Raw genomic sequence first — 12,963 nt, 5'->3', positions numbered from 1 at the left:
CTTCAAAAAGAGACCTTAGCACAGAAAAAGCCTCTGACAGGCCACTGACTTCAAACATGCTGTTTCCTTCAACACTTCCCCTACATTTTGCACAGGTGTCTGAGTGCTCCTGCCACTGCTCCATGCAAGTTTTGCAGCCAATGATGTTTTGGCAACACTGTGTGAAGAGCGGCTCTGTCATGAACTCTAAAACACAAAATGAGAAAAACTAATCAATTTCTGCAAGTGTGTCCCCAGTAAAATGTTCTTAGTGTACTGGATGAGCATTATGTTGCACAACATTGTTAATTATAAAATTATGTTGTTAATTATAAAAATGTAAAAAAAAAAGTGGCTGGCACGCAGCTGACCTTAGTTAGATAATGTAAAAAAAGAGTGTTTATTTGTAAATCTTAAATTGTGGCACACACCATATAGAATAGATCCATTGGGTACTTACTCAAGCAAATAACACAGGAGAACCCCTGCTTAATGGTTTGTAGCTGTGAACGAGTCAGGGTCACTTTTTGAGCTGCAGCCAGACTGGTGAGCTCCCTGATTGTTGAAGTGACATCCGGGAGACTCTGAGATGCAAGGACTAGGTCTTCGATTTTCTCTGTGACCTCTGCAATGCTTCCAACATCTTCATCTTTTCGGCTGTTACACAGAGGATAAAACGAAACACCCAGGTTAGATATGTACTGGATGTGGTGAGCAGGATTGGTGGTGGTGGGGTTGAAGCTTAACCTTTGGTTTGAAGGTTTAGAAAAGAGACTAAAAAATAATAAGTATTTGGTTTATAAAAGTAGCTTTGCCAGGTCAGATCTGCAATTTAGGAAATGTATTTATTAGGAAAAATACACAAAACAGTAAAATTGGTAAGGGGTGAAAAATTCCATTCCTGAATATGAGGTCGATAGGCTTTCATACTTTAAGGGGGAGTTGGTTCCTTAGTGGCAGACAGGGTATTAGGGAATGCTAACCCTATGTATGGTGTAGCCTATACAGAGGTGGCAATGGCAAAATTGTCTGAAAAGTCATGTAATGATAAGTCTAACAGAAAAAAAACAAAGCAACAAAAAAGGAACACATTTCAGTGTAAATGAGATGACCTTACCTCATTCTCCTTCTTTTGGTGCCCTGCAGCTCTCTAAAGTCCTTTTCTGGAACAGCAAGAACCTTTCTTGAGTTTTGTTTCCAGTAGGGCAACCCTTGGAGTAGGAGTGGAAACCAGGAAAAAACATTTCAACTGAAGTGGTTCACTCATTCGTAATCAGAAGCATATACTCATGACAGAGAAACACAATTTTTTGTATTTATGTTACCCACCTGTTGTTCCCTCTGACTCCACAATGGCATTGCCCTGTGCATCAGTCAATATTAAAGGCTCATGACTTCCAATGGCATCCTGTACTTTTGTGGTAATCCCCTGAAGAGAAGCCTCGCACTCTAAAAACCTCACCACCACCATTCTGCTAGGATTCAGCTTCCCACCAACCACCTCAGCAAGGAACACTGACCTGGAAGATTTTTTTCTCACTGGAGGAACAGCACAAGAGGGCCAAGCAGGGACAAATGACAAGTAACAGACGATCCAATGAAGATTTAGGGGAAACACAGGGTTTAAATACACAGGGAGAAGAGGGGTAATCAAAACAGGTGAGACACACAGAGGGGAGACACAGACTTCAAAATAAAACACAAACCAAATTCCCACTAAAGGAACATGCCAGACCCCATGACAAGACAGGGAATGACATCACACAAGACACGAACGGGAGACACATGAACACAAACCATGACACCTAGCAATGCTTAATGGTCTTATGTCAGATATTGTGGAGTAAATATTAATATTGTGTATAGCAAATATTGTGGAGTAACAATTTCAATATTTGCTATGAAATGTATTGGTAGAAGTATAGAAGCAAATTAAAATGCTCAGTAGCCTACTTAAATAAAAATATTTAGCCTAGTTGACTACTTTCCACTACTTTGTATATCAATAATAACTAGATAATAGAGTCTACAAACGACTCAAAGAATGGCTAATGGTGCTTGTGTGCAACAAAATCTGTTATATACAGTATGTTATTTATGGTTTCATACGTAACTTAATGTTACCTTTGAAATAATTTGGAAGTGGCTCTGGGGAGGGCTGAGGCACCCCGCAATGAGCCACTGGTGACTGTACTCGAAGGTCGTGTGAAGGCAAAGCTTTGCCCCGTTGTGGTTGACCCTGAGGCGACATCGTCCTCGCCGTGCACTTCATAATGCCCCCTTGGGCTCAGGTCGAATGAGCTGAATGCGCCAGATATCTCTCCAGCAAATATAGCCACGTTGGAGTCATCTGTTAGATACAGACTGTGACTTGAGACCTAAGAAATACACGTCAATTAACATTAACCAGCTAAGCCTAATATTAGTGTTATTATAGCGTTTTAAAAATGTGATCTATTGTTACTATGAGGATAGTCCTCCAAACTAACTGTCCAAATTACATTAATTCTAAATTTGAAGTAAAAAAAAAAATCTTTAGCTAGCATGAAGCACACAGTAAGTTAGGCTAGTAGCCAACGTTACCTCCGTTTTTTTTTTTTTTTTACCTACCTGAAAGATCCGACTTAATTTTTCGGTAGTCATGTCCTCATCGCGAAGACAAACTCTCTTGTCCTTTCTGAACACAATGTACTGGTCCATGTTCCTCCTTGAAGTCTCTGGCTACGTTCACACTGCAGGCTGAAGTGACTCAAATCCGATCTTTTCGCCCATATGTGACCTGTATCCGATCTTTTATTGACAATATGAATGACACAGATCCGATTTTTTCAAATCCGACCCAGGCCGTTTGGATATGTGGTCCTAATTCCGATTCCTATCCGCTCTTTTCATATGCGACTTCAGTCTGAACCACCAGGAAGCATTCATCTGACTTACACATCATCAACAAGCCACAAACGTCACTATTCTGCGCTGAAGTAGGCGGCGGGGCTCTCAAAAAAGTTACAACAACATGGCGCATAATCACGGGCGCAGATAGAGGGTGGGACGAGTCCCACCCAGATTTAAATTCACCTCGTTCAGTCCCCCCCACTTATAGGGAGGAAAAAACGTCTATGCTGTCTTTCTTTGCATAAGGCAAACCTCACGGAAAAATCAAAAGACTAATTACCATTCGGTTTATTGAGGTGCACAGCAGTATATACATAGTTGCAACAACTCACATAAAACAAAACAAAGACTGATATTTGGTTGGTTGAGCTGCGCAGACTGCACAGGTTGCGAGCTCGAGCTTGGTTGCTATGGTTACTAACAACAAGTTTGACAGGCATATCGGGGTTGGGGTTGGTTTGCTGGCAGCTTTGTCCCCCCCAGTTTTTTGTCCCTCCCAGTTCAAAAAACGTATCTGCGCCCCTGCGCATGACATCAATGCGAGGGACACTTCGGGCTGTGAAGGTTCTGAATCTTCTCAATGGAAGGATGCAGAGGTTAGGGAGCTGATTTCCATTTGGGGGGATACAGCTATTCAAGCTAGATTGGATGAGTCATACCGCAACCGGGCGGTTTTACTTCCGTAAACACTGGCCATGCTCACTGCGTGTGACGTCGTCGTATCCTGCAATGCGCATGCGGAACACTTTGAGGTCGCTTTTCGTTCATACTGAGGATCACATACAAGTCGCATATATTTGTTAATGTGAACGACCTCACAAAAAAATCGGATTTCACAAAAAAATCGGAATTGAGCATTAAGCCTTGCAGTGTGAACGTAGCGTCTGTGGTTGCCATCATCATCATGAGGCTATCACTCTCCTTCAGTCCTGGATGATGCGCTTTTCTTCTACTGTCTATGATGGGCTCTTGCTGGCTTCCGGTGCGATAATATTAAAAAATGGTTATTTTTGGTCCGTTTTTTCGTTCCTGTTGACTAGTGAATTTATTTTTGTAATGTGAAATAAAACATGAAAATAAAAGAAAAATGCAGTGTAATTCAATTTTTGTTTTTGTGTGTCAAAATGAAAATCAAATAAACCAGTCATTTTTTGTTTTTTAATACCCATTCCTAAAGGGAAAATCCAATGACCAAAACATACACGGACCCATGAGCTCACAGATGGTTTTGGAGGTAAGCATGTAATTGCTGGAAGTTTCTGCAATGGAAAACTACAATACTTATATTTATTAACAATAGTATACAATATAATACACAGTAAAATGTGCATTGTGTGTCTGTGGATCAGGGCTGGGATGGGAGTGGGTTAGCTGTATAATTTGTGCCATTATAAGACCCACAACGTACAACTACTGTTTTCTGTTTTCTGTGTTTCAGGTGAGGCACTAGATGAGGAGAGTTTTCTTCTTTTAGATGAGGGCCCCATTGTGAGTTTCATTCCCAAAATTGGCCTCCGATCACAATTTCTAAAACACTACAGAGAATTAGTCAGTAACTAATGTCACCACAGCAAATAGCTCTACTGAATATGTGAATAAAACAGCATATGTTGGTTTTCGCTGCAAAACACGGATGTGCGGTGCACAGTGCCAATTAGGCATCTGAATATTTTCAGTGTTGTGAAAATGGCTGTGCCAGAACTTTTACATTGATTAGGTTGTCCAGAAGACACCTTCTTAAGCATCATTCTCAAACTGAACACTGTCTTCGTAGGATATCAAATGATCCAGTATCGCCATTTCAGCTCCATGATACTGAGGGGGAGTCCTGTGTATAGCCAAAATGGGGGAGTGGCTGTCCCTGACACAGATGACCTGGTACAAGGGATCGCACTCGGCTATTCAACCCTGCACATGTGACGTAGTCAGACGGCAATCATAACATGCCAATTTCAATTTCCAAGTGGTGCCGTCCCGCCTGGGACGGTTAAGATAAAATAATTTTAAAATAGACAAAATAGTTATATAAATGTCAATGAACATGCCACTAATTTATCTAAGTTACCAGCAGCAGCACAGAAAGGAATGCAATATCAAATATCAGACCTTACTTTATCAGCTCTCACAAATGCAACATTTAATACAGAATCTATAAAGTTCTAAATTCACTGCATTTTCACCAACACTAACCTCATTCTTAAACTCCAAGTTTCATTTACAGGGAAATCTTATTCATTTCACCAGTTGGGCAAAATAAACCAACATGCAGAACATCAAACCTATCTGTCAAAATAAAGCCAGCGCTCTAATGAACACACTGAGCACTGTCTACTCCCAGGCCTTTTCTTCTCTATAAACACAATGCTCACAGTAAATGGGGGTTTAAGGCCCATCATCTTCCCAATCTGGGTTACAGTAAATGTATATACATCTACACTCTGTTTTGACCAGATCGATGTATTTATTTAGTTTTGTGATTATTTATTTTGATTATTTTTTATCTAACTACTTAATTTATTACATGTCTACAGTATTCCTCAATTCACACTCCAGTGTTGATCAAACTGCCATGTAGTACAGTGGGTTGAAAGCAGGCATTAATACACAATGGTGACAAATAAACCCATGCTCTTCACATCTCTCATGGATGAATGGGATGGGAGCGGCATGCATCCATATCCTACATTACAATTATTGGATCATTTCATTATTTCAACCGATTTATTGACTGAAAATGCAGCAAGTCAAGTTTCCAAATGTGGCCACATGAGGGAAACCAACAGCCATCCAGTACAACATCAATTATTATTATTATTATTATTATTATTATTATTATTAATAAATACATTTTCTAACAGGCAACAAGCCGAGCACTGATAAGCCCGCCCCCCCCCCCCCCCCAGCTATTTCCTACAGATTTATTGCTGAAACGCTGTGACTTTAATCAACAAAGGGAACGTGCACTTCCTAAACATGGCCACACGATGGAAGTCAAAAGCCACGCAGAACACACAGCGCTGTCTAACACACCCATTATTATTTACATTATTCATCAATCTTTAGCATTTCTCCTAGTATTTCCCTACTTAGTTCATTTATTATTATTATTATTATTATTATTATTATTATTATTATTATTATTATGTGTTTCTACCAGGCCTGGAATTTCATCATTTTAGGGGCAAGGCCACTTGGCCATTTGTGCTGTCAATTTTTTGAGGGCACGAAGGCCAAAAGCCAGGGCACCAAGGCCATAAAATAAAACAATGATTTTAAGTTCACGTCTATAATGAATTTAATTTAAGGACTTATGACTCTTCTGAGGAAGACTGGAGTCTCAGTCGAAACTATCAAGCAGGTAAAGAAACATCTACACTATTATGTCTGAATATAAGAAAATATTGAACACATCTAAACTTATCAATCCATCACTCACTTCAAAAATTGTAAAACTTATTAAACCTATATCCTCCCATAATTTTTGTTCAATTGACACCGAATGTGCAAGAGCATCTTCAGACTGTACTACTACGCAGATTTTTGATTAATCAAAATTGAGCCTGGAGTACATCAAAATGTTTGACTGTAAATGGAACATATACTAGCATGCAGGCTACTGATTAACCCATAAGAGCCCAGACTGATTTCTCAATCAAAGAAAATTATTGAGGAAATAAAATTAACTAAATAGATGACAAAGAAAACATTTCTGACCTTTTATTTTTTAAAATAGCACTTTCATGTCTCAAGATCTGAAATATTAAATTGCAAATTTGCAGAACACTGCAACACTATTACACTGTTAACCCCAAAGTTCATTCTATGCAAACAGTTTGAGTAAATACCACTTTTAAAGATTAGTTTTATTGCATTACTTAAACAGTAAGAGTATATGAAGAGTATATGAGACAGTCATTGGGTGTACTCATTTTTGTAATTTAAACAAACTTAAACTATCATGTTTTACCTCAGGCCACAGTGCTGCCCTGTTGTGATTGGCTCAAAACTCAAGACAAGTTGAGTTGACGGCTACAGAGGAAGTTGCGCCATTTTCTAATTTACATAGAGCAATTTAAGGTCTTTGCACTTTTGACAGCAAGCTAATTAGCATTTGTTAGCGGCTACAGTCGGTACTTGGCACGTTAAAAGTGGGTCAATGTTGTAACGACAACGTTACTGTACAAGCAATGCTTATTTAACAGTAACAAACTTGAGCCCTATATGTTGAAATTCCTATCTTATTCGTTTGTTAATTTATCACACAGTCTTACCTCAGTCAACTTCTTCCCTCCTTCTGTGAAAATTCAACGTCTCAGACGCGGACACAAGTGGGTGGGGGATGCGTTTGACGAAGTCTCCTGGTTGGCTGGTGATAGATTGGTGTCATTATAGCATGTCAGAGCGGTTCATGCCAGGCTCGAGTCCAATCCACCACTGATGAGTTGCCCAACAAGAATCCAGAATGTCATCAAAAGACGTATTTTTTTCTCAATAGATGCAGGTGACGTTAAAGCCTATTGGCAGTCACGAGGCAGACTACAAAACCGCAAAACCGCAGGGCATCAAGGCCACTGTGGCCTTATGGCAGATATTTTTTTCCAAGGGCACAAGACCAAATTGAGAGGCCATGGCCCTTGTGAAATTCCTGCCCTGGTTTCTACATTTCTCAGTATATAGATGTTAAACCGGATTTGTCCTCAGGAGTGAGCTACAACTAGTAGCCGAAGGTCCAAAGGAATTTAATTGTTTAATTAATTTAATTTAAATAATTGCTTCAGAAGCATCATTTTCATTTTTCCAAAACTTTCCGCAATATTCTCACTGTTCTTAACAAGGCAGTCTTTTGGAGATGTTCTATTTTAATACTCATGTTGATCTTTTTAATCCATTGACCTAACTTATTTGGTTCATTCTATAAGTAGGGGTACATGTCATGTCCACAGGTTGTATTTATCAATTTTATGAAATATTCACTTCAAAATATTATCAATTTTACATTGGTATACATTCTTTTTTAATTTAATACAAAACATCAGCAAGTCCCATCATTTATTTTGCAGAAATTGCATACACTACATTGGATTTTTTTTTTGTGCTGTCCGATTTGTTAAAGGTCAAGGTTTGCTCTCCAAATTAACAGTAGGATGCATGTTTTTGTATATTATTATCATCATTTTTTGTTGAAAATAACCATTAAAACATGATAAAGGTGTTTTTAAATCTATTTGACTCACTACTATCTATTCAATTATTCACTTTGGATGTGTCCGAGAAATCTCTGTCAACTGTGTTAGCCATTGGCAAACCCCCTTTAACTCAGCAATGGTTTGCTCCAAAGTCACCTGTCCAACAGCACGTGGTGTCACTTCCTTCAGTGGAGGAAATTTTAACTTCAGTGTGGTCCGTCTTTTCTCCTCCTCCTCCTCCTCCTCCTCCTCCTCCTCCTCAATATTTCATCAATATTATTGTCTGCACATAGACTGGGTTAATTGCTCGTCAACTGTGTTATCAACATGTTCTTGTGCACTTGATTTAGATATTATATTTACAACACTGTAGAGAAAGATTGTTTAAACATATGTTGATCAAGGTCATGAGGTGACATGTTAGCACCTAGCGGCTAGTACAAGGGCCTAAAACGAAAGAAATGTCAACTGTGTTACCCATCAAGTGTCGGTGGAGTGGAAGAACATGTCTGCTTTGGCACAATCAGCTTATCAAAAGAAAATGGCACCGCAGCCATATGGACTCATCTATCCCCAATACTTGACCTGGTCAAGGCTTCCTCTCCCAGTGTGACTGTGGTAGACAATCAGTTTTTCACAGTTTACTTAGTTTTTTTAACTGCTATTTATTTTACTACACAAACTATGTTCAGAACACTCAAGTTTTTTCTGCTTGTTTGGGGACTTCTGTTTGACTCATATTGGGGCAACCGGCGTATAGCCATGGGGCTATTGTTTACACCAGGGAACCACTGCTAGCACTCAGTAACACCGCATACTCTTACATGCACAAAAAAAAATGCACACCGACATCTGGCTTATAGATACTCCTGCTCTGCAGCTCAGCATTTACGGTAATCCACTGTTTGTTTTGGGTTTTTTTGTGGCTACTGCCTCATAAAGGCAAAGCGAGGCAGTAGCCACTATGTCATCGTGTTGTAAGAATGAGTGTAACAATAGCGAAACTTCGTAACCAATCAGCACTTATCCTGATCAAGTTCGATTACCCGTTCTACTTCTTGATAAACTTCAGAACCAATCAGAACCAGAAACAGAATAAGAGAAACCTCATTATAACTTCGTAGTGTCGTAAGATAATCGGCAGATAAAAAGATAAACAAACTTCACCTCGTGGTTCACCAATGCCGCTTTTCCACTACAAACGCGGCTGAGTCGGGCTGAGCCGTGCCGTGCTGAGTCGAGCTGAGCCGTGCTGTGCTGAGTCGAGCTGAGCGGGGCTGTTGGAGTTGCATTTCGACTACAACCGCGCTGAACCGTGCTGGCTGGAAGTGGGTGGACACATTGGGTGGAGTTAGCGAAAGTGGGTGGACGTCACGTGATGTCGTTAAGCAGCGCAAACAGTGACATCAGTGAGCTTTTAAGCGGTAGTCTCACGACCCGGATAGTAAACAATAAACATGGAGGACATGGAGTCGTTAGTGTTGCTGGTCTTGGTGCTGTGGCTTGTTGTCACCGACAACGCCAACAGATACTGGCAAGAGCATATAGATGAGGCGAGGCGCATAAGGCTTCATAATTCTCGTAATTCGTAATTCTTCTTCTTCCGGGTTTACGGTGTTTACAGATCCCAGCGTGCTCGGCGGGTGTGTGTGGGCGTGTGAGGACATTCCTCCTCACCAATCAGTGCACAGGGGAGTGTCTGCTCATGCCCCCAGCCTCGCTCGGCACGGTTTGGCTCGCTTCAGCCCCACTCCAAAACGGTGCGAGTTTTAGGGGCTAAGCAGGGCTGAAGCGAGCTGAGTCGTGCTGTTTTTTGGTAGTCGAAACGCGAGCCGTGTCGGGCTGAAGTGAGCTGAAGCGAGCTGAAGTGAGCTGAAAAAGGGTAGTGGAAAAGGGCCACAAGGCTACTGATTCGATATCGAGTAAGTGGTGTTCATTTTAAGAAAATTTACCTTTTTGATTAACACAGCTTTTGTTTGGTCCCTCTGAAAGGTCAAATGAAAAGTTTTTTAATTTTTTTTTAGCTTTTTGGCAGATAGATTGAGAAGGTGATATCAAACTTCTGCTATTTGCATAAATTTTTTAATTGTATTTTTTTATTTCAGAGTCTTTACACTCCACTTGTGAAACAAAATGTGCTCATTAGTTCTAAATAATGCTTCGAAGACAATTCATGAACAAGTGCTTTCGTACTATTTTGAAAATAGATCTAGTTCACAGCACTGTATTTAGAACAAAATACACTAAACAAAATTGGTAACCAAAACACTCCAAGCCCTGATGCTGCTCACAGCTTGGTGATGCTTGCAAGAGATGAGGCGAGTAGAATTGATAACATGTATATATGCTATATTTACTGTATGGACATGGGATCAGAAAACTATTTCATTTGTAAGCAGTAGCCACATGTTCCTATAGGGTACCTATTTTTTTTTCTTCCCCATTACGGTTTGCGATGTGTTTCTTTGTCGAAACACATCGCAATGAGTCATGTTTTTGGTTGCATTTGAAGCAGGAAATTTTACATCTGATCACAATAATGATGTTAACAAATAAATCAGACAGTGCACAGGAATTTTAGTGAAACCCCCAGAGTTGTGGTCTTGACCGGTCTTGAGATAAAATTTCAAGTCCTCCATGTCTGAGACCAAGACAAGATTGAGTAAAAATGTGGTCAATTCCAAGACGTGACCAAAACCTTCAAAAAGTGGTCTTGAGATCAGTCTTGAGTTCTACAACACTAGATTAAACCATAGGTTAATAAAATGTTTCTAAATCTTCGGTGTTGCATTTATATTTTTGTTCACTGGAGAAACAGGAAGTTCTTTGAAACTGTTTCCATCTCTCCTGGTAATTGTAGAGCATTGTGTAACCAACAGATAGCAGCAGATGGAGTTGGGGAGAGAAAATAGATTGAATATAAGATCAAGTCCCTCTTTAAATGAATGAGGAGAGAAACATAACATGACTGTACTTTCAGTGGCCACTGGAATAGAAAACAACTGTGGGCTTGCATTAGTGCAACAACATGATTGGTTTAATATAATTCCCAGTTCGGTAAGATGATTGGTTTTTGGGGACAGGGGAAAAATACCTGAAGGTTTTTCAGGTTCTCGGTTGTTCCAAAAGTCACAGACAGAGCAGCAATGGCAGCTCAACGTTTATTCACTTCTCAGTCCAATAAATCAAGCACTGTTTCTGCTTGGTTTCAAACCAGGATCCTTTTGCATGTTAGATAAATGTGATAACCACTACACTACAGAAACTGCAGCAAGCATGCCGATTTGCTGTTACCTGGGCCACAACACTAGAAGCAATCCCACTTAAGCACTTGTTCCCAGTGTAGGTGTTGGCCTGATTGTGGTTAGCGTAGCCGCCTTCCAAGCGGGTGACCTGGGTTCGATTCCTAGCCAAAGCATGTCCTTTCATGCCAATATTTCATTGCTGCAATGAAAGGCACTGGGAAGGAATCAGTTGCCTGTCACTACTTTGGATGTGACTGAGGGCTGCTCCTTCTCCTTTCCACTAGCAGTGTCAGTAGCTGTTCACAGGGCTGAATGATATCAGTTTTCACCTGGGCCAACTTGACCTGTGAAAAAAATGTGAAGTACACGAGTGTGATTTTCTTTCGTTGGTGACATGCTACTTTTTCCAAAAATGGGAAACTGGACAGTCACTGTTTTAGATTTAACAAGCAAAAGTGTCTACATGTTGGCTGGTCTTAAGCAAATACTTGTTGATACATGATCGAAAGTCAGTGCCATTTTGCTGAGTTCTGATGCTGTGTGCAGCCCTGTTGACTTGACACCGCTCCATAAACGAGGAAGGACATTGTATTTGAGAACACCACCTCCTTATAATGAATTGCAATTTCCATGCTTCCACAGCCAGTGGAAATGTAGAGAATGCTTGTTTGTTTGTTTTTTTTACAGCAGCTGTTATCTCCCTTGATGGAAAACCAGAAAGGCAGGGAAACCGTTCCAGCCAGGTTTTGTCCTGATGACCATTTGCATGGAGGAGAACATGACAACCGCTAATCTACCAAAAGTTGTCCAGTCTTGACAAGGGTCGGTCTTTCTGGCTGTTTCGAGAGTACCCGATTTTAAGACACCTGGACATTTATGAAAGCAAATCATGGACCTGCCAGGTTTCTCAGGAGCCTCCGTTCACTTGTCAGGTTGTTCCAAAAGTCACAGGCAAGCAGAGATGATAGCTCAATGTTTATTTACTTCTCACTCCAAGACACCAAGCACTGTTTCTGCCTGGTTTCAAACTAGGGACCTTTCACATGTTAGCCAAACATGATATCCACTACACTACAGAAACCACAAAGGGAATATTTAGCTCCTGTTGCCTGGGCCTCGAGAAAAGCAAAGCTCACACTTAAACATTTGGCACCAGGACGGGGGCATGGCCTCAGCGGTATGGCGGCAAACAGATGGTCGAGCGTAACAATGACGAGGTTCAGCATTGAAAAGCACTGGAGCAACCGTCGGAATGTCTTCACCATCTAATCTGAAGCGGTCCTGAACTTTGTCTTTCTTTAAAACCAGGCTGCTAGACTTGGATGGCTTAAACTTCATCTTCGACCATGTCATCAGTCTGTCAATGTCCTCCAGCATCCATCTTCCTTCAGGAACAAAAAAAAGGGGGGTCCCATATACAATTCGTACATTGGGGGAGTGCCTGTTAGAGAGCGCACTTGTCCTGGGCCATCGGCATAGTGAGGTAGGGTGGCCGGTTCCTTTCCTCACCGCCTTTAACTTCCCCAGTGTTTCCACCAGGTCCCCATTCACTGCTGGGTGGACAGGGAGCAAGCCCCAGATCCCCGTCAAGCCGAGGTTCGAACCAGGGACCGTTCGCTTAGCGGTCAAGCGCTCTAACCACTTGGCCACCTGCGCTCCCC

At 40.9% G+C, this 12,963-nt stretch overlaps 1 protein-coding gene across 1 annotated transcript in view; it reads left to right on the top strand.

The window, feature by feature from the left end:
- Positions 1 to 12,963, top strand: part of LOC132865856 (zinc finger protein 850-like) — a 1,522,149-nt gene that overhangs the window by 324,515 nt on the left and 1,184,671 nt on the right. The gene's annotated exons all lie outside the window — the stretch shown is intronic.

This window comes from Neoarius graeffei, chromosome 18 (genome assembly GCF_027579695.1).
Source record: "Neoarius graeffei isolate fNeoGra1 chromosome 18, fNeoGra1.pri, whole genome shotgun sequence".
Taxonomy (NCBI): Eukaryota; Metazoa; Chordata; class Actinopteri; order Siluriformes; family Ariidae; genus Neoarius; species Neoarius graeffei.
This window is presented reverse-complemented; position numbering and strand designations above follow the sequence as displayed.